At 36.9% G+C, this 18768-nt stretch overlaps 1 protein-coding gene across 1 annotated transcript in view; it reads left to right on the top strand.

The window, feature by feature from the left end:
* Positions 1 to 18768, top strand: part of LOC145715056 (cullin-4B-like) — a 103577-nt gene that overhangs the window by 51969 nt on the left and 32840 nt on the right. The gene's annotated exons all lie outside the window — the stretch shown is intronic.

Genomic DNA, 18768 nt, shown 5'->3' with positions numbered 1-18768 from the left:
CAGTATTTGTCATTCTCTGACTTCATAATCCACTCTAGCTCCATACATGTTGCTGCAAATGGCAAAATTTCATTCATTTTGATTGCAGACCACCCCCCCCACACACACACGTGAAGGGGGTGGGGGGGGGGGAGAGAGAGAGAGAGAGAGAGAGAGAGAGAGAGAGAGAGAGATCTTTATCCATTTATCTGTCAGTGGACATTTGGATGCTTTCCATAATTTGGCTATTGTTGATAGTGATGCTATAAATATAGGGGTTCAGGTATCCATTCAAATCAGTAGTTTTGTATCCTTTGGGTAAAACCTATTAGTACACTTGCTGGATCAAGGCAGTTCAGTTTTGAAGTTTTTGAGAACTTCCACACTAGTCTCCAGATAGACTGCACAAGTTTGCATTCCCATGAGCAGTGCGAGAGGGTTCCCTTTTCTCTGCATCCTCACCGATACCTGCTGGGTTTTGTTTTTTTTTTTAGTTGTTAGTTTTAGCTATTATGACTGGTGTGAGGTGGTATCTCATTGTGGTCTTGCTTTGTATTTACCTGATGATGAGTGATGTTGAGCATCTTTTCCTGTGTATGTTAGACATAAGGATGTCATCTTTGGAAAAATGTAGATTCCTGTCTTTTACCTGTTTTTTAACTGAGCTGTTTTTCTGGTGTTGGGTTGTATAAGTTCTTTATGTATTTTGAATACTCACTGTTTAGCATGCATGTATTTTTGCTAACATTTTTCCCGTTCCATAGAATGGAAATGGGAAATTCTGATTTCCCATTGGAAATGCTGATTATTCCCTTCACTGTTCAGAATGTTTTTTTTCTGTATGAAGGTCCAATAATTTATTTTGCTTTTGTTTCCTTTATTTCTGGAGACATATCTAGTAAGAAGTTGCTATGGCTGAGGTCAAAGGGTTTGCTGCTTGTGTTTTTTTTTTTCTCTAGGATTTTGATGGTTTCATGTCTCATGTAGATCTTTCATCCATTTTGAACTTATTTTTGTGCATGGTGTAATAAAGTAGTCCAGTCTCACTCATTTACTTGATGCTGTCCAGTTTTAACAACACTACTTGTGGAAGAGATTGTTTTTTCCCCATTGGATAGTATTTCCTGCTGTGTCAAAGACAGTTGACCATGTACTTGTGGGGTATATTTCTGGGTTTTCTGTGGTGTTTCATTAATACATGTGTCGGGGTTTTTTTGTTGTTGTTGTGTTGTTTTGTTTTGTTTTGTTGCCAGCACCATGCTGTCTTGATTACTACAGGCTTTGCAATACAGTTTGAAGCCAGAATTGTGATGCCTACAGCTTTGCTTTTCTTTGTCAGGATTTCTTTGGCTTTGGGGATCTTTGTGATTACATATAAATTTTGGTATTGTTTGTTTAGGCTCTGAAAAATGCTGGTGGTATTTTGATTGGGATTGCATTAAATATGTATATTGCTTTGGGTAGTATACACATTATAACAATGTTTGTTCTTCTAATCCATGAGCATGGTATGCCTTTCCGTACGTTTGTGTCTTTTTCAATTTCTTATATCAGAGCTGTATAGTTTTCAGAGTACAGATCTTTTATGTTTTTGGTTACCTTTACTCCTAGGTATGTGGTGCAGTTATAAATGGGATCAATTCCTTTGTCTCTCTTTTTGCAGCTTCGTTATTCGTGTATAGAAACGCAACAGATTTCTGTACTTTGATTTTGTGTCCTATGACACTACTGAATTCATTTATCAGTTCTAACAATTGTTTTGGTAGATAGAGTCTTTGCGTTTTCCTACGTAGGGAATCATGTCATGTGCAAATAGTGAGTGTTTGACTTCTTCCTTGCCAATTTGGATTCATTTTGTTTCTGTGAATTGTCTGACTGCTGACGCTAGGGCTTCCAGTACTATGTTAAATAAATATGGTGACAGTGGACATGCCTCGTTCCTGATTATAGAGGAAAAGCTCTCAGTTTTTCCCCATTGAGATGATACTAGCTGTGGGTCTTTCTGGTATGACCTTTATTATATTGAGGCATGTTCCATGTATCCCTACTTTGTTGAGGGTTTTTAACATGAATGGGTATTGTATTTTGTCAAATGCTTTTTATGCATTTCTGGGAAGCTCATATACTTCTCTTACTTTCTTTTATTAATGTGGTGTATCACATTGATTGATTTGTGAATAATGAGCTTACCGTTGCAGCCCACGAATAAATCCTCCTTGATCAAGTTGAATGGATTTTTAAATATATTGTGATACTCCATTTGCTAGTATTTTATTGAGATTTTTTGCATTATATTCATCAGGACACTGGCCTATAGGTCTCTTTTTAGTGGAGTTTTTATCTGGTTTTTGAGTAAGGTAACACTGGCTTCATACAATGAGTTTAGGAGTTTTCTTCCATTTCTATTTTTTTTAATAGTTTGAGCAAAATAGTTACTAACTCCTCTTTCTGTGTTTGGTAAAATTCCCTTACAAAGCCATGTGCCTCTGGACTTTTATGTTTTGGAAGATTTTTTATTACTCAGTTTCTTCACTGGCTATTGGTCTCTTCAGTTTTTTTGTTTTTTTTTTTCATTTATGTTTCAGTTTTGATAGTTTTTATGTTTCTAGGACTGTATCCATTTCTTCCAGATTGTCCAACTGGTTGGAATTTAATTTTTCATAATACTCTTTTTTATAATTTCATTTCTGTGTTATTTGTGATCTCTCCTCTCTCACTGATTATTTCATTTATTTGTGTCCTTTCTCTTTTCTTTTTTTTTTTAACTTTTTTTTTTTTAACGTTTATTTATTTTTGAGACAGAGAGAGACAGAGCATGAACGGGGAAGGGGCAGAGAGAGAGGGAGACACAGAATCGGAAGCAGGCTCCAGGCTCCGAGCCATCAGCCCAGAGCCCGACGCGGGGCTCGAACTCACGGACCGCGAGATCGTGACCTGAGCTGAAGTCGGACACTTAACCGACTGAGCCACCCAGGCGCCCCTCTCTTTTCTTTTTGATAAGTCTGGCTAGGGGTTTATCAATATTGTTTTTTAGAAGAACCAGATCCTGGTTTCATTGATCGGTTTGTTCTACTGTTTTTATTGTTTTTTTTTTTTTTCATTTGCATATAAGTTATTTCTGCTTTAATCTTTGTTATTTCCTTCATTCTTCAACCTTTATTTGCTGTTCCTTTTCTTGCTCCTTTAGGTGTAAACTTAGGTTTTATATTTGAGACTTTTTTTGCTGTTTGACATAGGCCTGCATTGCAGTATTGTTCTGTTAGGACTGCTTTTGCTCCTTTTAACGTTCTAAACTGCCCTAGTTTCATTTTCATTTGCTTCCATGTATTTTTTTATTCCTTACTTTGCCTATTTAATCCATTCATTCTTTAGTAGGATGTTCTTTAGCCTCCATGTATTTGTTGTCTCTCCAAATATTTTCTTATGTTTGGCTTCATGTGTCATAGCATTATGGTCAGAAAATATGCATTATATGATGTCATTCTTTTTGTATGTGTTGAGACCTGACTTGTGACCCAGTATGGAATCTTTTCTGGAGAATGTTCCATATGCACTCAAAAGGAACGTGTGTTCTGCTGTTTTAGGATGAAATGTTGTGAATATATCTGTTAAGTTCCTCTGGTTCAGTGTGTCATTTAAAACCATTGTTTCCTTGTTGATTTTCTGGATAGATGATCTTTCCATTGCTGTAAAAGTGGGATGTTAAAGTCCCTTGGTACTATTGTATTTTTGTCAGTGAGTTCCTGTATGTTTGCTGTTAGGTGGAGTATATATTTGGGGGAGCCAGTTTAGGGCATAAACATTGACAGTTGTTAGATCGTATTGTTGAATAGGCCCGTCTATATGATACTGTGTTTTCATTGCTTGTTAACAATCTGTGGTTTAAAATCTAGTTTTTCAGGGGCACCTGGGTGGCTCAGTTGGTTGTGCGTCCAACTCTTGATTTCAGCTCAGGTCATGATCTCATGCAGAACCTGTTTTGGATCTTCTGTCTCCCTCTCTCTGCCCCTCCCTTGCTTGTTCTCTCTCTCTCTCTCTCTCTCAAAAACAAATAAACATGAAAACATTTAAAAAAATACCTAGTTTTTCTGACATAAGTATTGCTGCTCCAACTTTCTTTTGATATCCATTTCCATGAGAAACTTTCCTCCATTCCTTCATTTTCAGTCTGCAGGTGTCTTTATGTCTGAAATGAGTGATTCTTTTTCATGAGCGAGTATTATACCATTGTATTTATATACCATTGTGCCTTTATTGATTCATCAGTGAATGGACATTTGGGCTCTCTGTATAACTTGACTACTGTTGACAGTGCTGCTGCAAAGATAGGAGTGCATGTATCCCTTCTATCAGTACTTTTGCTTCCTTTGGGTCAATACCCAGTACTGCGATTGTTGGATCATAGGGTAGTTCTGTTTTTAATTTTTTCGGGGAACCTCTATTTTGGTCTCTGTAGTGGCTGCCCAAGTTTGTATTACCACCAACAATGGGAGAGGGTTTCCCTTTCTCCACATCCTTGCCAATACCTGCTGTATCTTGTATTGTTGATTTTAGCCATTGTGACAGATGTGAGGTGGTATCTCATTGTGGTTTTGATTTTTATTGCTCTGATGATGAGTGATGTTGAGCATCTTTACTTCTGTCTGTTGGCCATTTATATGTCTGCTTTGGGAAAATGTCTTTTCATGTTTTCTGATTTTTTAATTGGTTTGTTAATTTTGGTTTTGAGTTTTATAAATTCTTCACAGATTTTGAAAATTAACCCTTGAGCAGATATGTCATTTGCAAGTATCTTCTTCTAATCCATAAATTGCCTTTTCATTTTGTTGATTATTCCCTTTGCTGTGCAGAGCCTTTTGTCTTCATGAAGTCCAGATAGTTTCTTTTTCCTTTTGTTTCTCTTGTCTCAGAGATATATTTAGTTAGAAGTTGCTATGGCGAAGGTCAGAGAGGCTACAGTCTGTGTTATCTTCTTGGATTTCCATGGCTTCCAGTCTCATGTTCAGACCTTTCATCCATTTTGAATTTATTTTTATGGATGGTGTAAGAAAGTGGTCTAATTTCATTTTTGACAACACTAGTTATTGAAGAGACAGGTATTTTTTCCCCATTGGGTAGTATTTCCTGCCTTGTCAAAGATTAGTTGACCTTATAGTTGTGGCTTCATCTATGAGTTTTCTGTTCCCTTGATCTTAGTGTATGTTTTTGTGCCATCACCATACAGTCTTTATTGCCACACCTTGGTAATATGACTGTAAATCAGGAATTTCAGTTCTTCCAGCTTTGCTTTTCTTTTTCAAGACTGCTTTTACTGTTTGTGGTCTTATGTGGTTCCATACATATTTTGGGATTGTTTAGTGTAGCCCTGTGAATAATGCTGTTGGTATTTTGATAAGAATTGCATTAAGTATAGATTACTGTGGTGGTATAGACATTTTAACAGTATTAGTTTTCCGGTCCGTGGGCATGTAATGTGTCATTTCTTTGTGTCAGTTTTAGTTTCTTTCAACAGTGTTTTACAGTTTTTTCAGGGTACAGGTCTTTCACCCCCTTGGTTCGGTTTATTCCTGGGTATCTTACGACTTTGGATGTAATTGTAATGGGAGTTATTTCTTAATTTCCCTCTGTGTTGCTTTCATTATTGGTGTTTTGAAAAGCAACTGATTTCTGTGTGTTGATTTTGTATCCTGCAGCGTTACTGTATTTGTAAATCAGGTCTGGAGCATTTTGGGTTTTTTTTTTTTTTTTTCATATAGTGTATCACGTTATCTGTAAATGGTGAAAGTTTTACTTATTACTTACTTATGGAATAACTTTATTTCTTTTTTTTTTATTTGATTGGTCTCACTAGAACTTTCAGTACTATGCTGAATAAAAATGGATAGAGTAGATATCCTTGTCCTGTTCCTGAAGTTATGGGAAAAGCTGTGATATTTTCCCAGTTGAGATAGATAGCAGCTGTGGGTTTTTCATATTGGTCTTTATTATGTTGGGGTATGTCTCCTCTAAATCTACTTTGTTGAGGGTTTTTATCACTAGTGAATGCTGTAGTTTTTGAAAGGAGTCAGTCATATGGTTCTTATCCATTCTCTTATTGATGTGATGTAGCACATTGTTTTGCAAATATTGAATCACCCTTGCAGTGCCAGGAATAAATCCCCCTTGACTGTGGTAAATGATTTTTTTAAATGTGTTGTTGTATTTGGTTACCTAGTATTTTAATGAAGATTTTTGCATCTGTGTCCGTAAGGGATATTGGTCTATAGTTCTCTTTTTCAGTGGCGTCTTTATCTGGTTATGTTTTCAGGAAAATACTGGCTTCATAGAATGGATTTGGAAGTTTTCCTTTCTTCTATGTTTTTTGGCATAGTTTGGGAATAGGTTTGTACTCTTCACTCAGTTTTTGCTAGAATTTGCCAGTGAAGCCATTTGGTCCTGCACTTTTATTTGTTGGGAGATCTTTTATTGCTGATTCAGTTTCCTTGCAAGTTTTCTATGTCTTACTGTTCAACTTTTCTTACTATAGAAGTGTGGGTAGTTTATGTCTGTAGGAATTTATCCATATTATCTAGGTTGTACAATTTGTTGGCCTTTAGTTTTTCATAATAGTTCTTTCATAATTGCGTGTGATTTCTGTGGTGGTGTTTCTTGTTTCTCGTTTGTAATTTTTTTTATTTTCTTTGTGGGAGTTCTTGCTTTCTCTGTTTGGTAAAGTCTGGCTAAAGACTTGCTAGTTTTTTCAGAGAACCAACAACTCATTTAATTGATCTGATGTACGTTTTTTTTTCATTTCTGAATACTTTAATTGTCTCATGTTTATTATTTTAGCTGGCTTCAGGCTTTACATTTCCCCCCCTCGTCCCTTTAGTTGTAAGGTTAATTTGTGTATTTGAGCTTTTTATTTCTTCTTGAGGTAGATCTGTTGTATAATATAATTCCCTCTTGGGACTGCCTTTTCTACATCCCAGAGGTTTTGAACTGTCATGTTTTCATTTTCATTTGTTCCCATGTATTTTTTAAAATGTCTCCTTTGATTTCATGGCTGACTAATTCATTGTTTAGTAGAGGGCCCTTTAATCTCCATGTATTTGTGGTCTTCCTGGATTTTTGTTTTGTGGTTGACTTTAAGTTTCATGAAAAGTTGCATAGAATCATTTAACCTTTTTGTGTTTATTGAGACTTGATTTGTGTCCTAATATGCAATTTATTCTGGGGAGTGTTTCACGGGCACTTGAAAAGAATGTGCATTGTGCTGTTTTAGATTGAAATGTTCTAAAAATATACATGTTAAGTCCATCTGGTCCAGCGTGTCATTCAAAGCCATTGTTTCTTTGTTAATTATCTGCTTAGATGATCTGTCCATTGATGTGGGCTGCTAAAGTCTCTTACTATTGTTGTCTTGTTATCAGTGTATTCAGTTATGTTATTATTTTTTAACATTTGGGTTCTCGCAACTTGGCTTTAGTAAACTCCTGGAATGACAATGCTAGCGGATTAGGTGACAAGTATCTGTGGATCCCTGCCTCCTGTCTCTGTGCCTGTGCTGGAGAGCATGGAAGAAAAATGGGACCTACCAGGTCCTTTGTCTTCAGTATTCCCCAGCATGTTCCAAAATCACTATCAACAGATCTTTCTGCTTCCCTAGTATTGTATAAACTGCCATTTTATGTTATCTCTCCAAGGGCATTGTCCTTAAGGGCATTGACCAGCTATCACTCATCCTCTCAGTTCACCCAGTGCTGCTGAGTCATCTGACCTCTATAGGTCCAGGCTCTAAGTCCCACTTGTATAAGTTGACAGAATTCAGCCTGTCTGGTGTTTAAAGCCAAATGTTATGGGGTAAGTCCTCCCCATGTCAGCTCCCTGGTGTGAAGGCCTATTTCTCTACCCTCTGCACATGCAGCACCATCCTACCTGCAGGCAGCCTCCTTCCATCTTTCTGACCTTCCTGTGCTTTCAGATGCAGTTTTGTGTCTGTAGTTAGCTGTGGAGTTTGTTGTCCAGTCTTCAGGTCACTGTCTGCTTTATCGACTTGGATGTGGATGGCATCTAGTTGTAAATGTGGGATGAAGTGAGTTATGAGTCCTCCTATAGGGTCCTCCTACTCTGCCATCTTTAATGCTCCTCCCTAGAACAGTTTTTTGCTGAAGTGTTTGGGATTTTCTGTATGTAAGATCACATCATATACTTAAAATGACAGTTTTGCTTCCTTCTTCCTATTTTGATGCCTTTCTAAAATGTCTCTTAAGTAATTGCTCTGGCTAGGTCTTCCAGTACTGTATTGAAAGAGTGCTGAGTGTGGGCACCATTTTCTTGCTCCTGAGCACAGAGAAAGAAACTTGGAGGAATTTTAAAGTTGAATGTGAGCTCTGATTTCTTCTAGATGGCCTTAATGAGATTGAGGCATATTCTTTCTACACTCAATTTGTTGAGGGTTCTTACCACGATAAACTGTACTTAATACGTCAGATGCTTTCTCCGCATCTGCTGAAATGATCACACATGATTTTAATTTGTCATTCTATTTGTCTGTCACATTTATTGTTTCCTTATTTGGAACTGTCTTCACATTCCAAGGATAAATCTCACTGGTCATGGTGACTGATCCCTTAAATGTGTTGGTGAATTCAATTTGCCAGGATTTTGTTGACAAATTTTGCAATATATGGAAATTGGCTTAAACTTTAATTATTATATACATGTTGGTATACATGTAAATACATATTTTTATATTTTTATATTTTTATTTTACTTACAGTTATTTATTATATATATGTAAGTATACATGTAGATGTATATTTTTATATTTTTCTTTTATTTAAAATTATTTCCTTTCTTTGACTTTAGATTCCATTATCACATACATAAAACTGTTGATGTTATTTATATTAGTATACTATATAATTAATTGGTTGACATCATTTTGGATTAAAATTATGGGGTTGCATATCAGCTTCATTAACTGGATATTCAGATGTCTCCGAAAGTTTGGGAAGTCCTCGGCCATTGCTTCTTTATGCTTTGCACCCTCTCTGCGTCTCTTCTTCTTCTGGAACTCCATTGCATTGATGAGCAGATTGTTTCTCTTAATGCTGTTCAATTTGTAAGGTCCAGGCTGTGAGCTGTCAGCACAGAGACTGATGCAGGGCTTGAACTTAACAGACTGCGAGATCCTGACGTGAGCACAGTCAGATGCTTAACCAATGAGCCACCCAGGAATTTTTCAATTCAGTTACTGAATGTTTGAAATGGGAGTTTATTCTTAGTTCATTTTTAGCTTTTCTATCTCTGCGGTGATTGTCTTCTTTTCTTCATGCATTCCTTTTTTTTTTGTTTTTGTTTAGTTTTTACATTTTTAACTCATTGACAATGCTCATCGCACTTATTTTAAATTCTTTGCTAAGTAGGTTTTATTCCTTTCAGTTTTGTTTTGGGGGATTGCTCTTTTTTTAGTTATTCTTTTTTTTTTTCAGATTATTACTTCTTTTTTTCCCCAAATTATTATTTAAATTCCAGGTAGTTAACATACAGTGCATTATTGGTTTCAGGAATAGAATTCAGTGATTCACCACAACATGGTGCTCATCACACCATGAGCTCATCAACATGGTGCTCATCACACAAGTGTCCTTCTCAATACCCATCACCCATCTAACCCATTCCCCCCACCACCTCCCTCCATCAAATTGCAGTCTGTACTATTTTTAAGAGTCTTTCATTGTTTTTCCCCTCCTTTTGTTTTCTTTCTTCCACTTCGGTAGGGTCATCTGTTTTCTTTCTTAAATTTCATATATGAATGCAATTATGTGGTTTTAATATTTCTGTCTTTCATTTAACATAGTATGATCTACCTCCATCCATGTCACTTGCAAATGACAAGACTTAATTATTTTTTATCACTGAGTAGTATTTCATTGTATATATATCCCACATCTTCTATATTCTTCATTCATGGACATAGCTCGAGAGCTATTTCCATTGTTTGGGTACTGGTGATGCTACTGCTATAAAATTGTGGTGCATGTACCCCTTTGAATCAGAATTTTTGTATCCTTTGCATTGTTAGATGGTGGTATAGTTCTATTTTTAATTTTTTTAGTGTTTGTTTATTTTTGAAAGAAAGACAGAAAGTGAGTGGGGGAGGGGCAGGGAAAGAGGGAGACACAGAATCCCAGGCAGGCTCCAAGCTCTGAGCTGTCATCACAGAACCCAGTGTGGGGATTGAACCCATGAGCAGTGAGATCATGGCCTGAGCTGAAGCCAGATGTACCAGCTGAGCTACACAGGTGTCCCTAATTTTAATTTTTTGAAGAGCTTCCATATTGCTTCCAGAGTGGCTGCACCAGGTTGCATATCCACCTTCAGTGCAAGAGGGTTCCCCTTTGTCCACATCATCAACAGTATCCGTTTCCCGAATTGTTCATCTTAGCCATTCTGACAGGTGTTAGAAGGTGTCTCATTTTGGGGTTTGATTTGTATTTCCCTTGTGATGAGTGCCATTGAGCATCTTTTCATGTGTCGGTTAGCCATCTTTATCCAAAAAAGATAACCAGATATCTTCTTCCAAAGAAGACACTTAGTCTTCTTGTCCTCTACCCATTTCTTAATAGGTTATATTCTTTTTGGATGTTGAGCTCGATAAGTTCTTTATAGATAACCCTTTATCTGATATGTCATTTGCAAATATCCTCCCATTCTGTAGGCTGCGTTTTAGTTTTGTTGATTGTTTCCTACACTATGCAGTTTTCTATCTTGATGAAGTCCCGGTGGTTCCGTATTGCTTTTGTCTCCCTTGCCTCCAGAAATGTGCCTAGAAACAAGTTGCTACAGCTGAGGTCAAAGAGGTGGCTGCCTATGTTCTCCTCTAGAATTTTTATGGTTTCATGTTTCACATTTAGCTCTTTTATCCATTTGAAATTATATTTGTGTACAGTGTAAGAAAGTGGTACACTCTCATTCTTCTGCATCTTGCTTTCCCATTTGCCAACACCATGTGATAAAGGGACTTTTTCCTTTGGATATCTTTCCTGCTTTGTCAAAAATTAGTTAACCATACTATGGTTGTGGGTCTGTTTCTCGGTTTTCTATTGTGTTTCATTTATCTGTGTGTGTGTTTGTGCCCGGACCTTAACTGTTTTGATGACGAAAGGTTTGTAATACAAGTTGAAGTCTAGTTGTGATGCCTCCACCTTTTCTTTTCTTTTCTTTTCTTTTCTTTTCTTTTCTTTTCTTTTCTTTTCTTTTCTTTTCTTTTCTTTTCTTTTCTTTTCTTTTCTTTTCTTTTCTTTTTTCTTTTCTTTTCTTTTCTTTTCTTTTCTTTTCTTTTCTTTTCTTTTCTTTTCTTATTCCGGATCTATGACTGTTTGGGGTCTTCTCTGGTACTGTACACATTTTAGGAATATTTGCTCTAGCTCTGTGAAAAGTCCTGGTTATTTTTATATATATATATATATATATATATATATATATATATATATATATATATATATATATATATATATGTATGTATGTGTGTATATACACACACACACACACACACACATACATATATGTTACATATATACAAATATATACATACATATATTTACAATATATATAAATAAATATATATTATAAATATATGTATATATATTTTAAATATATCTATATTTAACATCTTAACAGTATTTTTGGTTCTCTTTCCTTTTCATTTTTTAAATTTTCATCCAAATTCGTTAGTGTATAGTGCAACAATGATTTCAGGAGTAGATTCCTTAGTTCCCCTTACCTATTTAGCCCATCCCCCCTCCCCAAGCCCCTCCCATAACCCTCAGTTTGTTCTCCTTATTTATGAATCCCTTATGTTTACTCCCGCTCCTTGTTTTTATATTATTTTTGTTCCCCTTTCCTTATGTTCATCTGTTTTATGTCTTAACAGCCCTCATACGAGTGAAGGCATATGATTTTTGTCTTTCTCTGACTAATTTCACTTAGCATAATACCCTCCAGTTCTAGCCACATAGTTGCAAATGGCAAGATTTCATTCTTTCTGATGGCCGAGTCATACCCCGTTGTATGTATATACCACATCTTCTTTATCCATCCATCCATCGATGGGCATTTGGGCTCTTTCCATACTTTGGCTGTTGCTTACAGTGCGGCTATAAACATGGGGGTGCATGTGTCCCTTCGAAACAGCACACCGTATCCCTTGGATAAATGCTTAGCAGTGCAATTGCTGGGTCATACAGTAGTTCTATTTTTAGTCTTTTGAGGAGCCTCCATACTGTTTTCCAGAGTGGCTGCACCAGCTTGCATTCCTACCAACAATGCAAAAGTGATTCTCTTTCTCTGCTACCTCACCAACATCGGTTTTTGCCTGAGTTGGTAACGTGACTATACTGACAGGTGTAAGGTGGTATCTCATTGTGGTTTTGATTTGTATTTCCCTGATGATGAGTGATGTTGAGCATTTTTTCATGTGTTGGTTGGCCGTCTGGATGTCTTCTTTGGAGAAGTGTCTACTCATGTCTTTTGCCCATTTCTTCAGTGGATTATTTGATTTTTGGGTGTTGAGTTTGATAAGGTCTTTGTAGATTTTGGATACTAACCCTTTATCTGATATGTCATTTGCAGATATCTTCTCACATTCTGTGGGTTGCCTTTTAGTTTTGCTGATGGTATCCTTCGCTTTGCAGAAGCTTTTAATTTTGATGAGGTGCCCGTGGTTCATTTTTGCTTTTGTTTCCCTTGCCTCTGGAGATGCATTGAGTTAGAAGTTGCTGCGGGCAAGATCAAAGAGGTTTTTTCCTGCTTTCTCCTCGAGGATTTTGATGGCTTCCTTTCTTCCATTGAGGTCTTTCATCCATTTTGAGTTTATTTTTGTGTATGGGGTAACAAAATGGTCCAGGTTCATTCTGCTGCGTGTCGCTGTCCCGTCTTCCCAGCACCACTTGCTGAAGAGACGCTCTTTATTCCATTGGATATTCTTTGCTGCTTTGTCAAAGATTAGTTGGCCGTTCATTTGTGGGTCCATTTCTGGGTTCTCTTTTCTGTGCCATTGATCTGAGTGTCTGTTCTTGTGCCAGTACCATACTGTCTTGATGATTAGAGCTTTGTAGTGTAGCCTGAAGTCTGGGATTGTGAGGCCTCCCGCTTTGGTTTTCTTTTTCAAGATTGCTTTGGCCATTTGGGGTATTTTCTGGTTCCATACAAATTTTAGGATTGTTTGTTCTAGCTCTGTGAAGAATGCTGGTGTTATTTTGATAAAGATTGCATTGATTATATAGATTGCTTTGGGTAGTATTGACATTTTAACAATATTTGTTCTTCCTATGGAGCATGGAATCTTTTCCATTTGTGTGTGTGTGTGTGTGTGTGTGTGTGTGTGTGTGTGTGTGTGTGTGTGTGTCTTTTCAATTTCTTTCATAAGCTTTCTATTGTTTTCAGTGTATAGATTTTCTACCTCTTTGGTTAGATTTATTCGTAGGTATTTTATGGGTTTTTGCGCAACTGTCAATGGGATCGATTCCGTCATGCCTCTTCCTGTCGCTTCATGCTTGGTGGAAAGGAATGGAACCGATTTCTGTACATTGACTTTATATCCTGCAACTTTGCTGAATTTATGAATCAATTCTAGCAGGTTTTTGGTGGAATCTTTTGGGTTTTCCATATAGAGTATCATGTCGTCTGTGAAGAGTGAATTTTTGACCTCCTCCTGGCTGATTTGGAAGCCTTTTATTTCTTTGTGTTGTCTGATGGCAGAGGCTAAGACTTCCACTACTATGTTGAGTAACAGTGGTGAGAGTGGGCATCCCTGTCTTGTTCCTGACCTTAGGGGGAAAGCTCTCAGTTTTTCCCCATTGAGGATGATATTAGCGCTGGGTCATTTATCCATGGATTTTTTCGATCTCGAGGTATGCTCCTTCTATCCCTACTTTCTTGAGGGTTTTTATCAAGAAAGGATGCTGTATTTTGTCAGATGTTTTTTTCTTAGTCTCTTGAGAGGATCGTGTGGTTCTTGTCCTTTCTTTTATTGATGTGATGATTCACATTATTTGTTTTGTGGATATTGAACCAGCTCTGCATCCCAGGTATAAATCCCACTTGGTTGTGGTGAATACTTTTTTTAAATGTATTGTTGAATCCAGTTGCCTACTAGCTTGTTGAGGATTTTTGCATCCATGTTCATACTTTTAAATGTATTCTTTTAATGTATTTAATGTATTTTTAATGTATGGTTGGCTAATATCTCGGTGAGGAATTTTGCGTCCATGTTCATCAGGGAAATTGGTCTATAGTTCTCCTTTTTAGTGGGGTCTCTGGTGTTGGAAACAAGGTAATGCTGACTTCATAGGAAGAGTTTGGAAGTTTTCCTTCCATTTCTGTGTTTTGGAACAGCTTCAAGAGAATAGGTGTTCACTCTTCGTTAAATGTTTGGTTGAATTCCCCTGGAAAGCCCTCTGGCCCTGGACTCTTGGTTTTGACAGGTTTTTTATTACTGATTCAATTTCCTTACTGGTAATGGGTGTGTTCAAATTTTCTATTTCTTCCTGTTTCAGTTTTGGCAGTGTATATGTTTCTAGGAATATGTCCACTTCTTCCAGATTGCCCCTTTTATTGGCATGTAATTGCTCGTAATGTTCGCTTATTATGGTTTTTATTTCTGCTGTGTTTGTTGTGATCACTCTTCTTTCATTCTTGATTTTATTTATTTGGGTCCTTTTCTTTTTCTTCTTGATCAATCACTCTAGTTGTTTATCAATTTTGTTAATTATGTCATAGAAATAGCTTCTGGTTTCATTGATCTGTTCTACTGGGTGTTTTTTTTTTTTTCTGTTTTGTTTTGTTTCTTTTTTTTTTGTTTGGTTTTTTTTTGGTTTCGATAGCATTGATTTCTGCTCTGATCTTTATTATTTCCTGTCTTCTGCTGGTTTTGGGTTTTATTTGCTGTTCTTTTTCCAGCTCCTTAAGGCGTAAGGTTAGGTTGTGTCTCTGAGATCTCTCTTCTTTCTTTAGGGAGGCCTGGATTGCTGTATACTTTCTCCTGATGACAGCCTTTGCTGCATCCCAGAGGTTTTGGGTTGTGGTATTATCATTTTCATTGACTTCCATATACTTTTTAATTGCCTCTTTAACCGCTGGGTTAGCCCATTCATTCTTTAGTAGGATGTTCTTCAGTCTCCAAGTATTTGTTACCTTTCCAAATTTTTTTCTTGTGGCTGATTTAGAGTTTCATAGCATTGTGGTCTGAAAATACGCATGGCATGATCTCGATCTTTTTGTACTTACTTAGGGTTGATTTTTGTCCCAATATATGCTCTATCCTGGAGAACGTTCCAAGTGCACTGGAGAAGAATGTATATTCTGTTCTTTAGGATGAAATGTTCTGAAGTCCATCTGGTCCAGTGTGTCATTCAAAGCCATTGTTTCCTCATTGATTTTTTGATTAGATGATTTGTCCATTCCTCTGATTGCAGTATTGAAGTCTCCTCCTGTTTTGGTATTATTATGATGAGTGTCTTTATGCTTGTGATCAATTAATTTATGTATTTGTGTGTTGCCACATTTGGTGCATAAATGTTTAGAATTGCTAGGCCTTCTTGGTGGATAGGCCCCTTGATTATGCTATAATGCCCTTCTGCATCTCTTGATACAGGATTTATTTTAAAGTCTAGATTGTCTGAGAAGTGTGGCTACTCCGGCTTTCTTTTGTTGAACATTAGCATGATAGATGGTTCTCCATCCCCTTATTTTCATTCTGAAGGTGTCTTTAGGTCTAAAGTGGGTCTCTTGTAAACAGCACATAGATGGATCTTTTTTTCTTATCCATTCTTTTACCCCGTGTCTTTTGATTGGAGCATTGAGTGCGTTGATGTTTAGAGTGACTACTGAAAGATACGAAATTATTGTCATTGTGTTTCTTGTAGAGTTGGAGTTTCTGGTGGTGTTCTCTGGTCCATTCTAGTCTTTGTTGGTTTTGGTCTTTTTTTTTTTTTTTTTTCATCTTTTCTCCCCTCAGAGAGTCCCCCTTAAAATTTATTGCAGGGATGTTTTAGTGGTCACAAACTGTAATTTTTGTTTGCCTGGGAAACTTTTTCTCTCTCCTTCTATTTTGAAGGACAGCCTTGCTGGATAAAGAATTCTTGGCTGCATATTTTTCTGATTCAGCACATTGAATATATCCTGCCACTCCTTTCTGGCCTGCCAAGTTTCTGTGGATAGGTTTGCTGCAAACCTGATCTGTCTTCCCTTGTAGTTTAGGGACTTTTTTTTCCCTTGGTGCTTTCATGAGTCTCTCCTTGCCTGAGAGAGAATGTCCTCCTTTGTCTCTCCTTGTGAATTTGACTATGATATGCCTTGTTGAGGGTCATTTTTTGTTGAATCTAATGGGGGTCCTCTGTGCTTTCTGGATTTTGATGTCTGTGTCTTTCCCCAGGTTAGGAAAGTTTTCTGCTATGATTTGCTCACCTAACCCTTCTACACCTATTTCTCTCTCTTCCTCTTCTGGGACGCCTATGGTTCTGATGTTGTTCCTTTTTAATGAGTCACCAATTTCTCTAATTCTTCAGTCGTGCTCTTTTGCCCTGATCTCCCTTTTTTTCTGCTTCATTATTCTCCATAAGTTTGTCATCTATATCCGTGATTCTGTGTTTTGCGTTGTCCATCCTTGACGCCACAGCATCCATCTGTGATTGCAGCTCCGTTATAGCATTTTTAATTTCATTCTATTTTTTGCTGCTTTTATCTCTGCAGAAAGGATTTCTAATCTATTTTTGACTCCAGCCAGTATTCTTATTACCGTGATTCTAAATTCTGGTTCAGACATCTTGCTTGTATCTGTTGGTTAAATCCCTGGCTGTTGTTTCTTCGTGCTCTTTCTTTTGGGGTGAATTCCTGCTGAATTCTGTGGTTCAGGTTTTTCAGATTGATGTGTTAATCCTCCAATCCGTTTTCTAGGTGTGCAGAATGGTTTAGTGTTGGTCTGATTGTATTTCATGGACTCGAGATACACAAAAAACTTCCATGCTGTCCCCATTCCTGGTTATATTTTAGTAGGGGTTACATTAACTGTATAGATTGCTTTGAAATTTTAACCATGTTTGTTCTCCAGTTCATGAGCATGGAATGTTTTTCAAATTCTTTGTGTCATCCTCAATTTTTTTCACCAGAGCTGTATAGTTTTCAGAGTACTGGTCTTTTACCTCCTTAGGTACAATTATTCTTAGGTGTGTTATGTATGGTTTTGGTGCATTGAAATGGGATCAATTCTTGGATTTCTTTTTCAGCTCCTTCATTGATGGTATGGAGGAATGCAACAGACTTCTGCATGTTTATTTTATATCCTGTGACTTTGCTGAATCATATATTAGCTCTGCCATTTGGTGGAGACCTTTGGGTTTTCAACATAAAATATCATGTTGTCTTCATATAGTGAAAATTTGAATTCTTCCTTGCCAATTTGGATGCCTTTTATTGCTTTCTGTTGTCTTGTTGCTGAAGCTAAGATTTCTGTACTATGTGAAATAGTAATGATGGGAGGGATATCGTTGTCTTTTTCCTAACTGTACAGCAAAAGTTGGCAGTTTTTCCCCATTGAGGATGATATTAACTGTGGGTCCTTTGTATACAGCCTTTATGATGTTGAAGTATGTTCCACCTGTCACTACTTTGTTGAGGGTTTTTGTCACAAAAGAATGCTGTATTTTGTCTAATGGTTTTTCTGCCTCTGTTGACAGGATAATAGGGTTCTTCTCCTTTCTTCTGTTAATGTGGTGTATCACGTTCATTGATTTGCAGATATTGAACCAGCCCCATAATTCGTGTTAAATAACTCTTCTAATGTGCTGTTGGATTTTATTTGCTAACATCCTGTTGAGAATTGTTGCATCCATGTTCATCAGGGGTACTGGCCTGTAATTCTCCTTGATGGTGGGGTCTTTGTCATTTTTGGAACCAAGGTAATGCTGGCTTCAGAGAATGAGTTTAAAAGTTTCCCTTCCATTTTTGTTTTTGTTTTTTGTTTTTGGTTTTCTGGAACAGTTTGACAAGAGTTGGTATTAACTCTTCTTTAAATGTCTGGTAGAGTTTCCCTGGGACGGCATTTGGCCCAGGACTCTTGTTTATTGAGAGATTTTTGATCACTAATTCACTTTATTTGTTGATTTTGGGTCTGTTAAAAGTTTCTATCTCTTCCTGTTTCGGTTTTGATAGTTTATATGTTTCTAGGAATTTTTCCATGTGTTCCAGATTGCCCAGTGCAATGGCATATAATGTTTCATAATATTCTCTTGTAATTGTAGTTTTGTGGTGTTGGTTGCGATTTCTCTCTTTCCATTCATGATTTTATTTATTTGGGTCCTATGTCTTTTCTATTTAAGTGGCTAGGGACTTATGGATTCCGTTAATTCTTTCAGAAAACCAGCTCTTAGTGTCCTTCATCTGTTCTGTGATTCTTTTTGTTCGTTTCTATATTGTTTATGTCTGCTCAGATATTTATTATTTCCCACCTTCTGTTGGCTTTAGGCTTTATTTGCTGCTCCTTTTCTAGCAACTTTAGAAAAGGTTAGGTTGTATACATGGGACCTTTCTTGCTTCTTGAGATAGACCTGAATGAATTGCAGTGTGCTTCCCTGTTACGACTGCCTTGGCTGCATCCCAAATTTTGGATTGTTTTTTTTTGTTTGTTTGTTTTTTCATTTTCACTTCTGTTTCCTTTTTGATTTCCTCTTTAATTTCCTGGTTAGCCGAGTCATTCCTTAGTAGGATGATAACTTAAGGTCCAGATAGTTGAGGACTTTTCCAAAGTTT

This window comes from Panthera onca, chromosome Y (genome assembly GCF_046562875.1).
Source record: "Panthera onca isolate mPanOnc1 chromosome Y, mPanOnc1 haplotype 2, whole genome shotgun sequence".
In the NCBI taxonomy this organism is placed as follows: domain Eukaryota; kingdom Metazoa; phylum Chordata; class Mammalia; order Carnivora; family Felidae; genus Panthera; species Panthera onca.
Note: the sequence above shows the minus strand (reverse complement) of the source record. Positions and strands in the feature narration are given on the sequence as shown.